Source organism: Palaemon carinicauda, chromosome 15 (genome assembly GCF_036898095.1).
Source record: "Palaemon carinicauda isolate YSFRI2023 chromosome 15, ASM3689809v2, whole genome shotgun sequence".
NCBI classification, from domain to species: Eukaryota; Metazoa; Arthropoda; class Malacostraca; order Decapoda; family Palaemonidae; genus Palaemon; species Palaemon carinicauda.
The window spans coordinates 61,167,998-61,183,161 of record NC_090739.1 but is presented as its reverse complement, the minus strand read 5'-3'; the positions used below and the strand labels follow the sequence as shown (position 1 = coordinate 61,183,161).

General features: G+C 43.0%; 1 protein-coding gene across 2 annotated transcripts in view; it reads left to right on the top strand.

Annotated features, from left to right (window-relative positions):
* Nucleotides 1-15,164, top strand: part of LOC137654624 (zinc finger protein 665-like) — a 272,648-nt gene that overhangs the window by 238,600 nt on the left and 18,884 nt on the right. The window contains exon 2 of one of the 2 annotated variants that reach the window (XM_068388422.1): nt 14,532-14,594. The exons of the other annotated variant lie outside the window; for it this stretch is intronic. The gene's annotated coding sequence lies outside the window, so the exon portion shown is untranslated. The remainder of the gene's footprint in view (nt 1-14,531; nt 14,595-15,164) is intronic. 2 annotated transcript variants of the gene reach the window in all.

Sequence of the window (15,164 nt, the reverse complement as noted above, 5' to 3'; positions counted from 1 at the left end):
ATATGTATGTATATACGTATGTATACATATGTATTTATATATTTGTGTTGCAACATTGTTGATGATCACTTTTACAAATGCAACCTTTTGGTAGTATAGATTTATTCTGAAACTCTATTAAAACACTATTCTAACGAATAGATAGACCCTACAATCATATTAACCTAATATGTAATAAACTTAGGGCTAACGAACCACCAAGGAAGCGGCGTCGTGGTGCGAGTGGAGGGTAGGAGGGAGAAGAAAAGAGATGGATGAAAGGAAGAACAAGAGATCACTGGGGAAGATACGGCTCCCAGCTGCAACCGTTGGGTATTCAAGGGCCTGTAAGTTCTTTAGATAGTGGCGTTTGAAGACCATAGGAGATTTCCAACCCGTGTACTTTTTAAGGTCATCAAAGTCCATATTTTGGAAATAAATTGATGGAGGTAGCTACTGACCAGATATCATGAGCATGGGGAAATGATCCCGGATTGGCTTGTTTAATGAAGTATAGGATCTGTTGCCTAATACCACATATGGAAATGGTGCCTCCTTGTTCTCTGATAAACCAGGGGCCAGACGATCAGGTAGCAGTCCTGGCTAAAAAGGCCCTGAGAGTAGTGACTGGACATAGAGAAGTATCTTGGAGAGGAGGGATAATCTTCCAAGGGGACCACCTATTTTGGGGGTCTTCGTTTTTAGCTAGGAAAAAGAAGTACTTCACCTGAAGGGAGGAAATCTATGTTTTCTGAGTTTCGTGAGAGAGCTGCTAGTTCTGAGATTCTAGAACCCGAGGCCAAAGCTGTTAGAAATAAAGTCTTCCTAAGAAGCGTGATATAGGAGCAGGATTCGTTGTCCGTGTCGGAGGCAAGTTTGAGGACATCATTTAGAGACCAAGAGACCTTTTGTGGACGAACCGAAGGTCGAAGCCTAGCACATGCTTTTGGAATAGACGAGAAATAAGACTCCGCCAGGTTAATGTTAAACCCAATCCGGAAGACTTTCCTCAGAGCTGACTCAATGGTGGTTATAGTGCTAGCTGCTAGGCCTTTGTCAAATATGGACCTAAAGAAGGAGATGGCTAAATTAGGAGTCATAACCGAATGGTCTGAATTCTTTAAGAAATCTGCTAGTTTCTTAACCGCCGAATCATATTGGAGAATCGTAGAGTCCCTTTTGTCTGATTCTATAAAGTGGACATTATCTGGGTCGATGTTTGCATCCTTACGAGCCGCAAACTTCATGAAATCCACAAAGTTAGGGTTTTGGCTATCCTTGAGGAATCTGACACAGTCCGAGTTTGGACCACTTGGGTCAGTTTGGGGAATGGGATCCGGAAGGGACGGAGTTTCAACTCGAGGAGGAGAGGAAACCAACTGCTCTTTGGCCAGTGAGGTGCCACTAAAGCCACTGCCCCGTTGAAGGAGCGGAGTTTGTGTAAGACTTTCAGTAGAAGATTCACTGGAGGGAATAAGTAGATCTTCTGCCAATGGTTCCAATCCAGGGTTAATGCGTCCATGGCATAAGCCTGAGGGTCCAGGTTCGGGGTCACATAACATGGGAGTTTGTGATTGAGTTTGGTCGCGAATAGATCTACCTGGAGACCTGGAACCAGCCTGAGTATCCACCGGAAGGAGTGCATGTCCAGGGACCATTCCGATTCCAGTGGGCTCGTCCTGGATAATGCGTCTGCTATCACATTCTGGACTCCTGCTAGGTGAGTTGCTGACAGGAACCAGTCTTTGTCGGCTGCCAAGGTGAAGATAGTGACCAGGATCTGTTTCAGGTTGGGTGATTTGGATCCCCCTCTGTTGAGGCAGTGGACTACGGCCGTGCTGTCTGAGATTACTCTGATGTGGGTCGACCTCTGAGGAGAGATTCTCTTCAGGGTCAAGAACACCGCCATGGCTTCGAGAACATTGATATGGAACTGCTTCATGGCGGGTGACCAAGAGCCCTGAAACATCTGATGTTGGGAGTAACCCCCCCCCATCCACTCAGAGACGCGTCGGTATGAATTGTCACTTGTGGAGAGGGGAACTGTAGAGGAACCGATTTGGAGAGGTTCCTCCGTTCGGACCATGGTTGCAGTCTCATTTTTAAGACAGAGGGGATCTTCGAGGTCTTGTCTCTTAAAGGTATTGTCGCTCTCTTTCTCCAAACTCAATTGATGTCTTTGAGTTTGGCTTTTAATAGGAGATCGGTCTGTGAGGCAAATTGGAGAAGGCCGAGGATTCGTTCTAAAGCTCTTCTGGACACCTGTCTGTGTTTGAGAAAGTTCCTGACCTTGGAAGCTATCTCCCTTACCTTCTTGGGAGGAAGGGAGAGTCTGTGCTTTGAAAGGTCCCAACGGATGCCTAACCATTCGAAGTGGCTTGATGGTTGTAGGCGAGACTTTCGGAGATTGACTTGGAAGCCCAGTTTGGCGAGAAAGTGGAGTACCTTCGACGTAGCTCTGTTGCATTCCTGGTTCGACTGGGCCCAAATGAGCCAATCGTCCAGATAGGCGATGATCTGTATCCCTTGGTTTCTGAGTTGTTCGAGCACCGTCTCCCCCAGTTTCGTGAATATCCTGGGGGCAATGCTGAGACCGAAGGGCATGACTTTGCATGCAAAGGCTTTCTTGCCGAGACGGAAGCCTAGGTAAGGAGAGAAGTTTCGAGCTACTGGGACATGATAATAGGCGTCGGTAAGATCGATAGAGGTGGTGACGGCCCCACGGGGAAGTAAGGTCCGTACCTGAGACATAGTCAGCATACGGAACTTGTCGCAAAGGATGTAAGAGTTGAGCTTCGACAAGTCCAGAACTACCCTCAACGCCGACGAGTCTTTCTTCGGGACTGTAAACAGGCGGCCTTGGAATTTCAGGGATCGAACCCGTTTGATTGCTTTCTTCTTGAGTAACTCTGCGGTGTACTCTTCCAGGATGGGAGTGGGTCTCTGGAAGAAGGTCACTGGTGGAGGAGGGGATCCCTGTGACCATTTCCAACCCAAGCCCCTGGATATTATGCTGTGAGCCCATGGACTGAAGGTCCAATGGTCTCGGAAGTGATAAAGTCTCCCTCCTACCGGCATCACATCATTGGGAGGGAGTGAACCTAGGTCCCCTCCCTCCACGGGCACCCCTTGCTCTAGGTCCGCCGCGTTGGTGGAACTGTCCTCTACCTCTGAAACTTCCTCTCTGGTATCCACGAAAGGAACCGGAGGATTCGTAGGCAGGGTTGTATGCAGGAGAGGACATCCAAGAGGGGTTGGGCTGTGTACCAGGGGGAGCAGTGAGGTAGACTACCTGCTGAGGGGGAGCCGGTTGTTGAGAAGTCGAGGCAGCGGAAGACTGTGGGGACGAGTTACCCCGGACCGTCTTGTAGGGACTAAACCTCTGCTTCTTCTTGAAGAACGTCTGTTTCTGGGGTTCGAACCTCCTTTTGGCTGAGAGACCCCACCTTACCTGCAAATTTTGGTTTGCCCTCGCCGCGTCCTGAAGAACCTTATCAACTTCGGTCTGAGGGAAGAGGGTCTTACCCCAGCAGGAGGACGCTATCAGCCTGTTCGGTTCATGTCTGATGGAGGCCTCAGACAGAACGAACTTCCTGCAACTAACTCGAGCCGACCAGAAGTCATGGAGGTCTATTTGGTAGGACAGTAGCTGGTTCTTTGTGGCGACTCTGAACACCGTTTCCTCTGGGTAAAGCGATGCTAGGGACTCCATGGAGGTGATGGATTGGAGGGACCTAGCTAGTCTAGTACGGGTCTCGAACTCAGTTTTGAGAAGACTCTCTATTAATCTGGGAAGCTTCTCAGAGTAAAGAGTAGAGGCACAGTCCGGGTTTAGCTTCCCCACTGTGAAGGTAGACGCCGCGTCATCCCAGGTTGCAGAGGTACCCGGAATAAGCAAAGAGGTGGGGTCCGTCTCTTTGAGAGCCGGCATGGAAGAGCCTTCCTTGATGGCCTGTATAGTCAGCTCTGTGACTTTGTCTATGAGCGGCAAAGAGATGGAGGCCACTGTCGTAAAAATAGTGTAGGCACCTTTGTGTGGGGTGAGCTTGGAGTTAATACACCCCCACTCTGATAGTGTTCTGGCCCAGATAGCCTGGGCCTGCTCTTTTGGAAATATCACCGTTTCCTTCGGCACCTTGTCCATACGGACCAATGCATGTTCCTTTAAATGTACGAAGCCATTGAACGGGAATTCTAGGCCCGGGGGGTAGAACTCCAGGTCCTCTAGAGGGCGGGTGCCTATGCCCTCCAGAGTTAGGGAACCATCTAAGAATGGGGCATGCAAGGCAAACCGCCAAGGATTGTTTTTATCGAAGGGCGGTAGCTTCGATGCGTCTGGGGCAGAAGGAGGAGGAAGCTGAGTTCCGGCGCGGATCAGAGTAGCCATCATATCCTTAATCGCTGTCATCGCCCCAGACTGATGTTGAAGTTGTTCCCTGACCAAATCTCTGACCAGTTCGACGGGGAAGAGATCGCCCCAGGGTACCTGAAAGCCACCCGTTGGTTTTGTCTTGGATTTGGTAGACTTAGACTTCTTAGGAGTCGTGGTTTTACGAGGAGCAATATGAATATCAGGAGCTGTCGAGGGTCCGGGGACCGGTGACGTTGATACTGGCAAAGCTGAAGTCTTATAAGTTCGAAGTGGCTTCACCTTGGGTCGTACGGAGGCAGAGGGATCCCGAGGAGAAGCCTTAGAGTTATCAAAACCTAGAAAGGAAGAGGTAGAAGAGGGAGTAGGAGAGAAAAGGGTTTCCACCAACTCGGCACCACTTACCTGCTCGTCCCTGGGTTCTACGTCTATATCCAGATCTGCCACGTCCACCGGTACGAGGGGTTCGTCCTCCGCGGAAATGGTGGCCCTGACTTCTTCAATTAAGGGGGCAGCCACTTCAGGGGAGACTGTAGCAGTAGTCGAGCCTGGGAAGAGACGGGAGGCCATGTCTCCATCGAGGAGATAGGGTGCGCCAGACGGGGCATTCCTGCCGAAGCCCGACACCCAAGGACGAAGAGTAGCCCTTGCTGATCGAAGAGAGACATCATCGGCCTGAAAGATTTGCAGTGATTAGTGATGCAGGAGGGGGTTTGCTCTCCAAAATATACTGTGTATATCATATTAATGGCTAAATTAGTGTCTGCCAACGAGAAATAAGGAACAAAAGGAAAACCCACTTACATCATCGTTCAGTAGAATTGACGACAGCTCGTAACAGAGCTAGCACAAATCCGGGAACCAGACCATATATTGGGCCTGTCCCGGTTCCCGGATAAAGGGGATGGAGCAGTGCGCATGGGACCGACAGAGGTCATGCCCAACGGGGTCGTTGAACTTGGCAGGGCATCCTTCGGCAGTACAACGGACCTTCTGTAAAAGAAAGGAGACATGAGTCTGGTGTTCCTTGAAACTCTGATAAGGGGTTAAAAAACCCTATTATTATAGAGCTCTGGCTCTCACTGAATTTCCTAAGCTCCAATATTGCATTTAACTAATATCTGGATATCACTTTTTAAGATGATACAGCCCCATACCATTGCTGGTGCTTTTATATTCAATTGTTTGTATTTACCTAATGTCTGTTAATGACAGAAGAATAAATAACCTAAAGCAATCGGCCGACCTCTGAGGGTCGGGGAAGCAGTGACAGGCCCTTAAAATAAATATAAAACACAAGCCTTAGCTAAAGGCAAGGCAAATATAAGTGTGAAGTGTATGGGCGACCTCCGGTGAAGCCGGAGGGTGATGAGATGTCCTGAATAATTCAATTGTGGCTCCCTCTTAATGAGAGAATGCCTTGATGAAGTCATTGAGCTTCAGCACGGCATTTCACTCCCGTGCTGAAACTTGGTGACGGGCAAGAGGGCTCTCGAACTTGGGGAAATTACTCCCCCAGTTTGAATCTAAATTTCTCTCTTTCACCTTTTTCTTTTTCTCAATATTACTTCGACCTTATCCTAATTTCATAAACTTTCTTTCGTCTTGCTTTCCAAACTCAATGAGAAAAATTTCCCTCATTATATATGTGTATATATTATGTACATATATATTTATTATTATTATTTTTTTTTTTTCTTTCCTATGGCTTGGATGTTTCTCATCCATTGTAGCCCCGGCGTGGATGTTCATACATCCTATATTGCTGCCTGCTTTGATGAGTGGGAGGAGGTGTCACGGTTGGGAGGTGTTTGCATTCAAAGCTATATGTGAGAGTATTGGATGATTTCAGCCATCCCGAAGATGGTTTGGACCTTTTTGGCGGAACTATTCTCAAGTGTTGGGTCTTCGGAATCCAGGGGGATCCAATGCTTGGGGTAGGACTCTCGGCTTTTGGCCGGAAGCCCGTCATTACAGATATGGGGAGGATGATTCCATAATTTCTTGGTCTCAGTCCTAACAGGCGGGTTCAGCTTACACCTGTGCCTCTATATCTGTTTTGATGCTATCCTTCGGGTAGGGTATGGAGTGGACCATCTGGGAAGTATACTCTCATTGTGCCGATAGTGGAAAGTGCAAATTTCCTTTCTGGCGTGTGATGGCCTAACATTCTCGAGCAGGTACATCTAAGTAACCCTTTTCTCTCTCTCTCGTCTAATGGATTCTTTAAGCAATGAACCCCCATCCCCTGGATACGCTGACTCCCCCCCGGCACTGTTGACGACCTCAGCTAATTCAATTAAGGAAAATTCTGTTGACGACTTAGGAACAAAAAAGGACCCCTCTACTAATGTTTCAAAACCAATTAAGTCGGGTAACAAAGGGAAACTAAGAATCCTTCATGTTACCCAAATTCCAATAAATACTGATTATGGTATGATATATAAAGCATTTAGATGCTATGGAGTGATAAAAGAAATTAGAATGAAACTTGAAAATGAAAAATGGCATTCATGGATAACTTATAATAATCATGAAGAAGCATTCAATGCAATATGTAACATCAATGATATCAAAATTAATAATCTAAATGTCATGGGTGCCCTATGTGATAAGATACCAAACAATTTGGATGTATATAGACCTGCTGACTGGTTTGAGAAAGATATCGATTTAACTATGCTCCCCCAAAGAAAGCCAAAACCACCAATGTGGCTTGTTGCCGAGCCTAAAGGGAGTAATGGGAATTATTTTAAAATTAGCAAACTAATTCAGAAAAAGGTAGGAACCATTGCACCAGGTGATATATCTCGCTTTGGGAAAAATAGCTTCCTAATCCATGCTAAATCATTCACGCAATCAGTAATACTGTCTAACCTTACGACAAACAGTGATGAGGATATGTTAGATGTCAAACCCCACCTAAACTTTAGTTACGGAAGGGGAGTAGTCTTCAATAAAGATCTTTACGAATTTACAGAAGAGGAAATACTAGCCATGTGCCCATTAACAGTGTGGAAAGTCCATAAGATTCCTGGGACGTCAATGATTATCCTTACTTTCCAGGATGCTGATGTGCCTTTCCACATCGATATTGAAAATGAAAGAATAAAAGTTCGACCTTTTAAACAAAAGCCCTTACAATGCTTCAAATGTTTCAAATTTGGACATCCTTCTAAAGTTTGTAAAAATGAAAAAATGTGTAGCATCTGTGCCAGTCCCTATCATGGAGAGTGTACACTTGAGCCCAGCTGTTTGAATTGCAATTCAAACCATAAATCCACTGACAGGAGCTGCGAGATTTATAAGTTTGAAGAAGCAGCCCTCAACAAATCCAGTGTAGAACACATAAGTGTAGGACATGCCAAAAGACTACTGAAAAAACCAAACAGCTATGCAAAGGCACTGAAATCAAGAGAAAATATACCACAGGAGACATCAAACCCACATAGTGCTGCCAGTAATTCCCAAAAAGGAAATACATCATCTAATGATAGTAGAGTTTTACGTGACAAGGTAAGCATATTGCCTTCCAAGGCTTTACCACTGTGTATTAAAACTGCAACACTGCCCACTTCTATACAAACTTCATCCCCCATTACCAACAATAGTACTAACCTCTCTCAGGCCATGTCCTTGCCTGATTTGATGGAAGTTCCACCCGAAACAAAGTTACCAGGTGCACCTGTGGTAGGGAAGGTGCAAAAACCTGGTAAATCCTCACCACTGATAAATAGGAAAAGAGAGAGACCTCCATCTCTCTCTCCACCCTCCATTAGAAACGTCAAGGTTATGACATCAAATAAATTTGATGTTTTGTCTGTTGATGTTTCTAATGGACCAGAAGATAAACTGAATAAATCAGAAATTCAAGTTGAGGTCCACCATCCACCTCAACAAATAGATCAAAAGGATACAAAGAAAAACACAAACATAAAACCCATTATAACAAGACCACCTCTGAAGAAACCTACAGGTAATAATGTTAGATTAAAAACTGCTAATGGGAAGACCTCATCCAAGATGTCTTCCAGAAATAATCCATAGTTTTCTCCTCCATTTTGCAATGGAACTGTCAGGGTTTGAGGGCCAAATATGAAGAACTTAAGCTCCTAATTCATGAGCATTCCCCCATAATTGTATGTCTACAGGAAAGTATGCTTGATTCTAACACTCCTAGTCCTCGAGAGTATGTTAGCTATAGAACACCATATAATCAACAAGCAGGGAGCCATGGCGGAAGTCTTGTATACATTCGTCGAGATGTTCCCCAAATACCTATGTCTATACGTACAACCCTGCAGGCAGTTGTTGTACAAATTGATATAGGGAGAAAATATACAATTTGCTCTCTGTACTTACCTCCAAATGATATTATTTTATATGATGACTTAGCAGAGGTCATTCAACAACTCCCTCAACCATTTCTCTTACTGGGAGATATGAATGGTAGACATCCTTTATGGGGTGATATCCTAGCAAACACAAGGGGCAATATTATCTCATCAATTGTGGAGAATGAGGATGTGGGACTCCTTAATACAGGAGAGCCCACACCACACTTCCATGTTCAGACAGGTACCTTGTCATGCATTGAACTTTCAATTGCAAGCTCTAACTGTCTTCTTGATTTTGATTGGAGGACATTAGATGATTGGCATACTAGTGATCATGCACCAATCATTATAAACACCAACAATGGTCCACCTTTACAGAGATCGCCACGTTGGAATCTAGACAAGGCAGACTGGGTTAAATTTTCCGAGCTAAGCGAAATCGAAGGGAGAGCAGAACAGTTTGAAAGTGTTGATGATGCCATAGACCTACTGAATGGAACTCTTCATACAGCAGGAGTCAATTCAATTCCCAAAACAACAGGGTTATTCAAACGACGACCAGTCCCGTGGTGGTCTTCAGAACTAACTGCACTCCACAGAGCCACAAGAAGATCTCTAACACGATTGCGTAGACGCAGAACTGATGAGAATTTAACTATGTACAAGAAATGTAGAGCACAGTTCCGTCGTGCCATGAAAGAAGCAAGGCGCCAGTCATGGATGTCTTTTGTTTCCTCCATTAACAGTAGAACACCACCATCTTCTGTGTGGAGGAAAGTAAAAAAGATAGCTGGCAAATTCACCCCCAACCCACCACCAGTGTTGAAGGTGAATGGCCAGTATGTAACTGAAGCAAATGAAGTTAGCAATGCCCTGGCTAATCATTTTTCAAATGTATCCAGCAAGTGTGAAGGAGCCCCTGGTCACCAGTATAGGAGCACTGAAGAAAAGAAAATTTTAAATTTTGCAACAAGAAGGGAAGAGTCGTATAATTCTCCTTTCACTGAAAGAGAATTTGATTCCGCACTTGCTCATTGCAACGATACAGCCCCTGGACCCGATGGAATTCCATATGCAATGATTAAACGTGTCCATTTTAATACAAAGCTATCTATTTTAAGCATTATTAATAGAATATGGCATGATCATAGTTACCCAAGTGTTTGGGAACTAGCCATTATTTTAGCCTTTTTAAAACCCGGTAAAGATAAGTTTTTAGCTGCAAACTATCGTCCTATTGCATTGACATCTTGTTTTTGTAAAATCATGGAGAAGATGGTCAATGCAAGACTGATATGGTACCTTGAAGAGAAAGGTATTTTATCACCGATTCAATGTGGATTCCGAAAAATGCACTCAACGACTGATGTGTTGATACGACTTGAGTCTTCTATTTGTGAAGCCTTTGCTTCCAAATAGCACCATGTTACAGTATTTTTTGACCTTGAAAAGGCATATGATACCACATGGAGATATGGTATTCTTAAAACCATTCTTGAATTGGGATTGAGAGGAGAGCTGCCACTATTTATGCAGGCATTTCTTTCACGTAGAGTTTTTCAAGTGAGAGTGGGGGAAACTCTATCAGAGAGTAAGTGCCAGGAAGAAGGAGTTCCTCAGGGTAGTGTGCTGAGTGTAACCCTTTTTGCACTAGCAATTAATGGGATATTCTCAGCCATTCCCCAGGATGTTCTCTCAACATTATTTGTGGATGATCTCTCAATATCATTTGCTGGCACTAGAATGGCAATGGTTGAGAGAAAAATCCAACTCTCTATTGATAAAATTATCCAGTGGGCTGACATGAATGGATTTAAGTTCTCGACAAGTAAAACTACCATTGTCCATTTTTGTCGTATCCGGGGAGTACATCCAGACCCGGATATATACATTAAAGGTCAACGGATACCATGTGTATCGGAAACCAAATTTTTAGGTTTGATATTTGACTGTAGACTTACCTGGGTTTCTCACCTAAAAGCGCTAAAAGCTAAATGTGTTGAAGCTCTGAATATCTTAAAAGTATTGTCCCATACATCATGGGGGGCAGACCGCAATACTATTTTGAAATTATACAAGGCCTTGATTTTTTCCAAAATTAGTTATGGTTGTGAGGTATATTCTTCAGCCACCCCAAGCTGGTTAAAAATATTAGATTCGATACATCATGCAGGTATTAGATTGTCTACTGGAGCTTTTAAAACCTCGCCTATCCCAAGTCTCCTTGTTGATGCTGGAGAGTTACCTCTAGACCTTTACCGAATGTCTTCCATTCTTCGGTATTGGTTTAGATTGCAAAGACTCCCTAACTCTCTAGCCTTCCAGACTGCAAGCCTTGTAAGACAAGCATCATACTTTGAGTTGCACCCAAAATCTCCTCAACCTTATGGCTTTCGGGTGAAACGATTATTAAATAGTCTGGATATAATTAGAAATAAGGTACTTCCATTCAAGGTATCATCAACGCCTCCATGGAAGTTACCAGAGATATCTTTTTGTAAATATTTTATTGGAGATAAGAAGAATATGTCAGACATAGAAGCCAGGTCTCTTTTTAATGAACATGTTAAAGAACATAGAGGATCAACTTTTATCTATACTGATGGCTCCAAATCTGATGCTGGCGTTGGATTTGGAGTACATAGTAATGGTTTTAATTGTAGAGGTGCACTTCCTCTGACCGCTTCCATATTTACTGCCGAACTGTATGGCATATTAACTGCTATTGAGAAAATAGCATTGGAGAAGGAGGGTAATTTTACAATTTTTAGTGATGCAAGGAGTGTCCTTCAAGCTATGGAAGTTTTTAATTCTAATAACCCTCTAGTTTTAAAGATTTTAGAATGGCTTTTCCTTATTGGATGGAGAGGTATAACAGTTCAATTTTGTTGGGTTCCAGCACATGTAGGTGTGTCCGGGAATGAGAAAGCAGATTCACTGGCTAAGGAGGCTGCATCCGAGTTGCTGCCAAGAAGATATCCCATTCCCTGTAATGATTTCTTACCTGACATCAAGAAATTGGTTTGCAATAAATGGCAACAGCAATGGGATAGTCAAGATGGCAATAAAATGAGGGAAGTAACAAATGACATATCTCCTTGGAGGTATAATATGATGCCCCGAAAATGGGAGACGTCTCTTTGTCGTCTCCGTATTGGTCACACTCGGTTGACACATGAGTTTCTGCTGAAGGGCCAACACCAACCGTATTGTGACAACTGTTTAGTACCTCTAACAGTAAGGCATTTGTTGACCGAATGCCCCAATTATAACATCTTGCGGAATAGATATTTGTTTGAGGCTCGAGGTGAGGGTGGCAGGTTCATCCTTGCCAAGATTCTTGGAAATGATGTGTCCTACCATGCAAGTGGCATTTTTAGATTTCTTTCAGAAGCAGGTCTTCTGAAAAATATTTAACTTTTATGACATTCAACTTTTATGATTTTAATTGAATACTCTTTAATTTTTTATTTTATTTCATTTTTTACTTTTGTATACATGAATTAAATGTTACCGGCGTCAATGACCTTAGATGTCAGGATGCCTGAAAACTTTAAATCATTCATTCATTCATTCAATTGTGGCTAATAATTCAATTCTGAAATTTATAAAACACAAGCCGCAGCTAAAGGCTAAGGCTTAGATAATAGTAAAGTGTATTTACGATCTCCGGTGAAGCCGGAGGGAGATGAAAGGTCCTGAATAATTATATTGTGAATAATAACTCAATTGTAATAACAATGGCTATTGTGTGGATATGGCCGTGGCCTGAGACCGTAGTAAGGGTCACCGGAGGGTCGTATCTAAACAATATGAAGCCCGTCCCATGTAAGTAAACAATATATAAATATAACAATAGAACTAAAGTCATTGAGAATCCCTCATGGCGGAGTAGAACTCAAGGCGGAGTGGAAAAAAGTTCATAACTACTCCCAAGCCGTAACGGGGAGAGGACGGAACTCGGACCTAATAAATAACGCTAACTATTGAAAAGTAACCAAAATTAAATAACTCGTAAGTTATCATACACCCGTAGGGGGAGAGGTGAGGGAGGGAGAACCCGTTGAACGCACAAAACGGAAAACGGGAAATCCGCTCACCCACCGGAGCTAAGAAAGAAAACGAGAGAAAGGGGTAACTCGTGACTGCGAACAGAAAACGGGAACCCCAAGCTCTCGCTCTCTTCGACACAAAATCAGGACTAATAAGCACACAACACTATTATAAACGTATAAAATAAAACTGTACATCAAGATAAGACTACGAACGAAGAATAGCATCTGCTAAAACCCAAATTAAATAGCAAAGTCGAGTGACGAACAATAACAAAGCTAGAACGCTAATCTTGTTCGTAGGCTGGACTTGCTAGCAAAAAGTACCATGAGCATAATAACGATAAAAATAATAACGGTTCCAAAGGCATAAGGCCAGGGACTTAACCAAGAACCTAAGTGACAGAGTATTAAACGGGCAGACTAAGATGAATTCCCCAAGACAAGAGAACAAACAATGGCCGCCGTGGAAGGGCCAGACGGGAATGATAAAACAAACTATACTGGATATAAAACAAAAGCCCGGTACTACAAAAAGCTGTCAAAACAAACTATGGTACTTAACATTGGAATGGGGGAAGATGGATCTTCGGACATGACGAAATAAATCCACGAGTGTGAAAATAGCCGAGAGCACCACAAAAAATCCCACAATGCCGCAGTCCAAAAAGAAGGATGTTTTTCAGATGGCGCTCGCGTCGGGGCGTGGGTGGCGTGGCTCTGGTAGGTTGGCTAGGGCCTTTGTATCGGCCCATCCCTTTGACGAAGGAATTAACTAAATGGAAGACAACCTGTGAATAGTGGATTTCACGCGCCTTTGCTTTACACACAACACCCACAAGGTGCTCGCGCGAGGGTTGTAACCTCTGCATTCCATGCTTTTATCTTTCTCTGGTATAATTGGAAGATTTTATTAGAAAAGTGTATTAGAAGGACCCCTTTTCACCGGCCGCCACAGGTCGACCCAGAAAATAGCTAAGATTTGTATAGTTAGGAAAAATACAAATTATCTATGAATTTGTCATATAGAAATGGTGTATTTTGAATCATAGAAAAAAGATGGCAGAAATGGCGGACGATTCCCTTAAGAGTGTTTCATGACCTTATGAGATATGAACAAGGGCTTATGTAAATGTTTCTTATATTTTTATGAGGTATTGCCTCATAATTTTGAGAAAATACGCAACTTTTTGACGCTGGTGTCGGATGAAAGGTTATTCTTCTTCCAGACCCTCTCAGCCTAAATTTTCAGAATTCCTGGTCCATCTTCACAGGGTTAGAGGGTATCTGTTGGTCTTAAGAAGGCACTGGACAACACAAAGGCAACCAGAAAGAAACAACTTACCAAGTAAAAGTAGAGGGCGTGATATGGAAGAGTTAGTGGTAAATGTTCGTGTCTAGGCAAAATTACTATAAAGCCTTTTGCTGTTCACAATTCTGGAGGAAGGCTCAGAGGTGCATAGCAGTATTAGCAAGACAATTTTGATGGTAACTATAAAGGAGGTACAGTAAAGTCTTTTTGAAGCGCAAGGGGAAAACTATTTAAAGAAGAAAACCAATAATGTCACAGGGAATGCTGTGGATTATAGAATCTACAGAGAATATGAGATTTTTAGATGCCTGAAATGTGTAACAAGAACAGATAGAACACAGATCAATGTCTGTGGTTTGTATATTTAGAAAAAATGCACATTACAATACAGTACTTTATGAATTCATCTTTCAATTTTAGAAATCTCCATTTTCATTGTGCTTTGCTCTTCTCCAACTGATTGTAATTTTTTATTATTTCAGACTTTTCATCCTAAAGGAAGGAATCATCCACCTCTTGCTGCTAAAGCTTGTAAGCTACTGAAGGTATATGCAAGAGACGTAAGATTGGAAAAGAAACGGTCATATTGAAAGTTTTTGTTGTACGGTATGATGTCTGAGAATAGGGAGTTTAGTCTTAATTTCCTCTTTGAAGTCTATTGAAAATAATATTTCGGGGTGTTTTTTCTTGGGATAGGGAGAGGATGATGAATTCTAAACCACCTTTTAAATTTCCAATGAAAAGTTAAATTGAAGATCCACTTTTACCTGCTGTCGTTCCAGAAAATAATGATTCGGCTGTCAGTGTTGCTCTCTCTAATAATGGTGCTCTTTTATTGGATACAAAAATGGAAGTCAAAGTAGAACCAGAAATATTCGATTCTAGCAAAAGCTACTTGAAAAATTCCTACGAGTACGATGCACCAGTGAGTGAAAACGGTTCAGTAAGGTGTAAAGGGGACGTTGACGATGAGGGAAGTGTAGACACTTACTTAAGGACAATTATGGAAGAGGATAAAGGAAAAGAAAAGGGAAGACTTTCATGTGTAATCAGTGGAAGAGAATTATTACAGAAAGATGTTTCGAATGAAGAGGTGAAATAAATAAATGAGCAGC